This window comes from Dendrobates tinctorius, unplaced genomic scaffold, assembly GCF_039654945.1.
Source record: "Dendrobates tinctorius isolate UK_male_01 unplaced genomic scaffold, ASM3965494v1 ptg000082l, whole genome shotgun sequence".
Classification (NCBI taxonomy): Eukaryota; Metazoa; Chordata; class Amphibia; order Anura; family Dendrobatidae; genus Dendrobates; species Dendrobates tinctorius.
This window is the reverse complement of record NW_027361750.1, coordinates 21,385,889-21,392,490: the sequence shown is the minus strand read 5'-3', so window position 1 is coordinate 21,392,490 and position 6,602 is coordinate 21,385,889.

The window sequence follows — 6,602 nt, the reverse complement described above, 5'->3', positions numbered from 1 at the left end:
GCGCGAGCTCTTACACACTGCACCTCGAATACACGGTCGTCTGCGCGAGCTCTTACACACTGCACCTCGAATACACGGTCGTCTGCGCGAGCTCTTACACACTGCACCTCGAATACACAGTCATCTGCGCGAGCTCTTACATACTGCACCTCGAATACACGGTCGTCGGTGTGAGCTCTTACACACTGCACCTCAAATACACGGTCGTCTGCACGAGCTCTTACACACTGCACCGCTAATACACGGTCGTCTGCACGAGCTCTTACACACTGCACCGCTAATACTCGGTCGTCTGCGCGAGCTCTTACACACTGCACCTCGAATACACGGTCGTCTGCGCGACCTCTTACACACTGCACCTCGAATACACGGTCGTCTGCGCGAGCTCTTACACACTGCACCTCGAATACACGGTCGTCTGCGCGAGCTCTTACACACTGCATCTCGAATACACGGTCGTCTGCGCGAGCTCTTACACACTGCACCTCGAATACACGGTCGTCTGCGCGAGCTCTTACACACTGCACCTCGAATACACGGTCGTCTGCGCGAGCTCTTACACACTGCACCTCGAATACACGGTCGTCTGCGCGAGCTCTTACACACTGCACCTCGAATACACGGTCGTCTGCGCGAGATCTTACACACTGCACCTCGAATACACGGTCGTCTGCGCGAGCTCTTACACACTGCACCTCGAATACACGGTCGTCTGCGCGAGCTCTTACACACTGCACCTCGAATACACGGTCGTCTGCGGGAGCTCTTACACACTGCACCTCGAATACACGGTCGTCTGCGCGAGCTCTTACACACTGTACCTCGAATACACGGTCGTCTGCGCGAGCTCTTACACCTCACCTCGAATACACGGTCGTCTGCGGGAGCTCTTACACACTGCACCTCGAATACACGGTCGTCTGCGCGAGCTCTTACACACTGTACCTCGAATACACGGTCGTCTGCGCGAGCTCTTACACACTGCACCTCGAATACACGGTCGTCTGCGGTAGCTCTTACACACTGCACCTCGAATACACGGTCGTCTGCGCGAGCTCTTACACACTGCACCTCAAATACACGGTTGTCTGCGTGAGCTCTTACACACTGCACCTCGAATACACGGTCGTCTGCGCGAGCTCTTACACACTGCACCTCGAATACACGGTCGTCTGCGCAAGCTCTTACACACTGCACCTCGAATACACGGTCGTCTGCGGGAGCTCTTACACACTGCACCTCGAATACACGGTCGTCTTCGCGAGCTCTTACACACTGCACCTCGAATACACGGTCGTCTGCGGGAGCTCTTACACCTCACCTCGAATACACGGTCGTCTGCGCGAGCTCTTGCACCTCACCTCGAATACACGGTCGTCTGCGCGAGCTCTTACACACTGCACCTCGAATACACGGTCGTCTGCGCGAGCTCTTACACACTGCACCTCGAATACACGGTCGTCTGCGCGAGCTCTTACACACTGCACCTCGAATACACGGTCGTCTGCGCGAGCTCTTACACACTGCACCTCGAATACACGGTCGTCTGCGCGAGCTCTTACACACTGCACCTCGAATACACGGTCGTCTGCGCGAGCTCTTACACACTGCACCTCGAATACACGGTCGTCTGCGGGAGCTCTTACACACTGCACCTCGAATACACGGTCGTCTGCGGGAGCTCTTACACACTGCACCTCGAATACACGGTCGTCTGCGCGAGCTCTTACACACTGTACCTCGAATACACGGTCGTCTGCGGGAGCTCTTACACCTCACCTCGAATACACGGTCGTCTGCGGGAGCTCTTACACACTGCACCTCGAATACACGGTCGTCTGCGCGAGCTCTTACACACTGTACCTCGAATACACGGTCGTCTGCGCGAGCTCTTACACACTGTACCTCGAATACACGGTCGTCTGTGGGAGCTCTTACTCACTGCACCTCGAATACACGGTCGTCTGCGCGAGCTCTTACACACTGCACCTCGAATACACGGTCGTCTGCGGGAGCTCTTACACACTGCACCTCGAATACACCGTCGTCTGCGGGAGCTCTTACACACTGCACCTCGAATACACGGTCGTCTGCGGGAGCTCTTACACACTGCACCTCGAATACACGGTCGTCTGCGCGAGCTCTTACACACTGTACCTCGAATACACGGTCGTCTCCGGGAGCTCTTACACCTCACCTCGAATACACGGTCGTCTGCGGGAGCTCTTACACACTGCACCTCGAATACACGGTCGTCTGCGCGAGCTCTTACACACTGTACCTCGAATACACGGTCGTCTGCGCGAGCTCTTACACACTGTACCTCGAATACACGGTCGTCTGCGGGAGCTGTTACTCACTGCACCTCGAATACACGGTCGTCTGCGCGAGCTCTTACACACTGCACCTCGAATACACGGTCGTCTGCGGGAGCTCTTACACACTGCACCTCGAATACACCGTCGTCTGCGGGAGCTCTTACACACTGCACCTCAAATACACGGTCGTCTGCGCGAGCTCTTACACACTGCACCTCGAATACACGGTCGTCGGCGTGAGCTCTTACACACTGCACCTCGAATACACGGTCGTATGCGCGAGCTCTTACACACTGCACCTCGAATACACGGTCGTCTGCGCGAGCTCTTACACACTGCACCTCGAATACACGGTCGTCTGCGCGAGCGCTTACACCTCACCTCGAATACACGGTCGTCTGCGCGAGCTCTTACACACTGCACCTCGAATACACGGTCGTCTGCGTGAGCTTTTACACACTGCACCTCAAATACACGGTCGTCTGCGCGAGCTCTTACATACTGCACCTCGAATACACGGTCGTCGGTGTGAGCTCTTACACACTGCACCTCGAATACACGGTCGTCTGCGCGAGCTCTTACACCTCACCTCGAATACACGGTCGTCTGCGCAAGCTCTTACACACTGCACCTCGAGTACACGAACGTCTGCGCGAGCTCTTACACACAGCACCTCGAATACACGAACGTCTGCGCGAGCTCTTACACCTCACCTCGAATACACGGTCATCTGCGCGAGCTCTTACACACTGCACCTCGAATACACGGTCGTCTGCGGGAGCTCTTACACACTGCACCTCGAATACACGGTCGTCTGCGTGAGCTCTTACACACTGCACCTCGAATACACGGTCGTCTGTGCGAGCTCTTACACACTGCACCTCGAATACACGGTTGTCTGCGCGAGCTCTTACACACTGCACCTCGAATACACGGTCGTCTGCGTGAGCTCTTACACACTGCACCTCGAATACACGGTCGTCTGCACGAGCGCTTACACCTCACCTCGAATACACGGTCGTCTGCGTGAGCTCTTACACACTGCACCTCGAATACACGGTCGTCTGCGTGAGCTCTTACACACTGCACCTCGAATACACGGTCGTCTGCGCGAGCTCTTACACACTGCACCTCGAATACACGGTCGTCGGCGTGAGCTCTTACACACTGCACCTCGAATACACGGTCGTCTGCGCGAGCTCTTACACACTGCACCTCGAATACACGGTCGTCGGTGTGAGCTCTTACACACTGCACCTCAAATACACGGTCGTCTGCACGAGCTCTTACACACTGCACCTCGAATACACGGTCGTCTGCGCGAGCTCTTACACACTGTACCTCGAATACACGGTCGTCTGCGGGAGCTCTTACACCTCACCTCGAATACACGGTCGTCTGCGGGAGCTCTTACACACTGCACCTCGAATACACGGTCGTCTGCGCGAGCTCTTACACACTGTACCTCGAATACACGGTCGTCTGCGCGAGCTCTTACACACTGCACCTCGAATACACGGTCGTCTGCGCGAGCTCTTACACACTGCACCTCGAATACACGGTCGTCTGCGCGAGCTCTTACACACTGCACCTCAAATACACGGTCGTCTGCGTGAGCTCTTACACACTGCACCTCGAATACACGGTCGTCTGCGCGAGCTCTTACACACTGCACCTCGAATACACGGTTGTCTGCGCGAGCTCTTACACACTGCACCTCGAATACACGGTCGTCTGCGTGAGCTCTTACACACTGCACCTCGAATACACGGTCGTCTGCACGAGCGCTTACACCTCACCTCGAATACACGGTCGTCTGCGTGAGCTCTTACTCACTGCACCTCGAATACACGGTCGTCTGCGTGAGCTCTTACACACTGCACCTCGAATACACGGTCGTCTGCGCGAGCTCTTACACACTGCACCTCGAATACACGGTCGTCGGCGTGAGCTCCTACACACTGCACCTCGAATACACGGTCGTCTGCGCGAGCTCTTACACACTGCACCTCGAATACACGGTTGTCTGCGCGAGCTCTTACACACTGCACCTCGAATACACGGTCGTCTGCGCGAGCTCTTACACCTGACCTCGAATACACTGTCGTCTGCGCGAGCTCTTACACACTGCACCTCGAATACACGGTCGTCTGCGTGAGCTCTTACACACTGCACCTCAAATACACGGTCGTCTACGCGAGCTCTTACATACTGCACCTCGAATACACGGTCGTCGGTGTGAGCTCTTACACACTGCACCTCAAATACACGGTCGTCTGCACGAGCTCTTACACACTGCACCTCGAATACACGGTCGTCTGCGCGAGCTCTTACACACTGTACCTCGAATACACGGTCGTCTGCGGGAGCTCTTACACCTCACCTCGAATACACGGTCGTCTGCGGGAGCTCTTACACACTGCACCTCGAATACACGGTCGTCTGCGCGAGCTCTTACACACTGTACCTCGAATACACGGTCGTCTGCGCGAGCTCTTACACACTGTACCTCGAATACATGGTCGTCTGCGGGAGCTCTTACTCACTGCACCTCGAATACACGGTCGTCTGCGCGAGCTCTTACACACTGCACCTCGAATACACGGTCGTCTGCGGGAGCTCTTACACACTGCACCTCGAATACACGGTCGTCTGCGGGAGCTCTTACACACTGCACCTCGAATACACGGTCGTCTGCGCGAGCTCTTACACACTGTACCTCGAATACACGGTCGTCTGCGGGAGCTCTTACACCTCACCTCGTATACACGGTCGTCTGCGGGAGCTCTTACACACTGCACCTCGAATACACGGTCGTCTGCGCGAGCTCTTACACCCTGTACCTCGAATACACGGTCGTCTGCACGAGCTCTTACACACTGCACCTCGAATACACGGTCGTCTGCGCGAGCTCTTACACACTGCACCTCGAATACACGGTCGTCTGCGCGAGCTCTTACACACTGCACCTCAAATACACGGTCGTCTGCGTGAGCTCTTACACACTGCACCTCGAATACACAGTCGTCTGCGCGAGCTCTTACACACTGCACCTCGAATACACGGTCGTCTGCGCGAGCTCTTACACACTGCACCTCGAATACACGGTCGTCTGCGGGAGCTCTTACACACTGCACCTCGAATACACCGTCGTCTGCGGGAGCTCTTACACACTGCACCTCGAATACACGGTCGTCTGCGCGAGCTCTTACACACTGTACCTCGAATACACGGTCGTCTGTGGGAGCTCTTACACCTCACCTCGAATACACGGTCGTCTGCGGGAGCTCTTACACACTGCACCTCGAATACACGGTCGTCTGCGCGAGCTCTTACACACTGTACCTCGAATACACGGTCGTCTGCGCGAGCTCTTACACACTGCACCTCGAATATACGGTCGTCTGCGCGAGCTCTTACACACTGCACCTCGAATACACGGTCGTCTGCGCGAGCTCTTACACACTGCACCTCAAATACACGGTCGTCTGCGTGAGCTCTTACACACTGCACCTCGAATACACGGTCGTCTGCGCGAGCTCTTACACACTGCACCTCGAATACACGGTCGTCTGCGCGAGCTCTTACACACTGCACCTCGAATACACGGTCGTCTGCGTGAGCTCTTACACACTGCACCTCGAATACACGGTCGTCTGCGCGAGCTCTTACACACTGCACCTCGAATACACAGTCGTCGGTGTGAGCTCTTACACACTGCACCTCGAATACACGGTCGTCTGCGGGAGCTCTTACACACTGCACCTCGAATACACGGTCGTCTGCGCGAGCTCTTACACACTGCACCTCGAATACACGGTCGTCGGTGTGAGCTCTTACACACTGCACCTCGAATACACGGTCGTCGGTGTGAGCTCTTACACACTGCACCTCGAATACACGGTCGTCTGCGCGAGCTCTTACACACTGCACCTCGAATACACGGTCGTCTGCGGGAGCTCTTACACACTGCACCTCGAATACACGGTCGTCTGCGCGAGCTCTTACACACTGCACCTCGAATACACGGTCGTCGGTGTGAGCTCTTACACACTGCACCTCGAATACACGGTCGTCTGCGCGAGCTCTTACACACTGCACCTCGAATACAGTTTGTGCTTGCATTAAAAAAAAAATAAAGTGAGCAAAAAGAAAAGTCAGACAATATCACTTGTAGAACAGAATAGAGGAATATAGGAAAGGACGGAACATTAGTAACTTCTTCATCAAGGATTAGGATGTGCGATTTGGTTCCGCGATAGCCAAAAAAATCGATGTGAATAC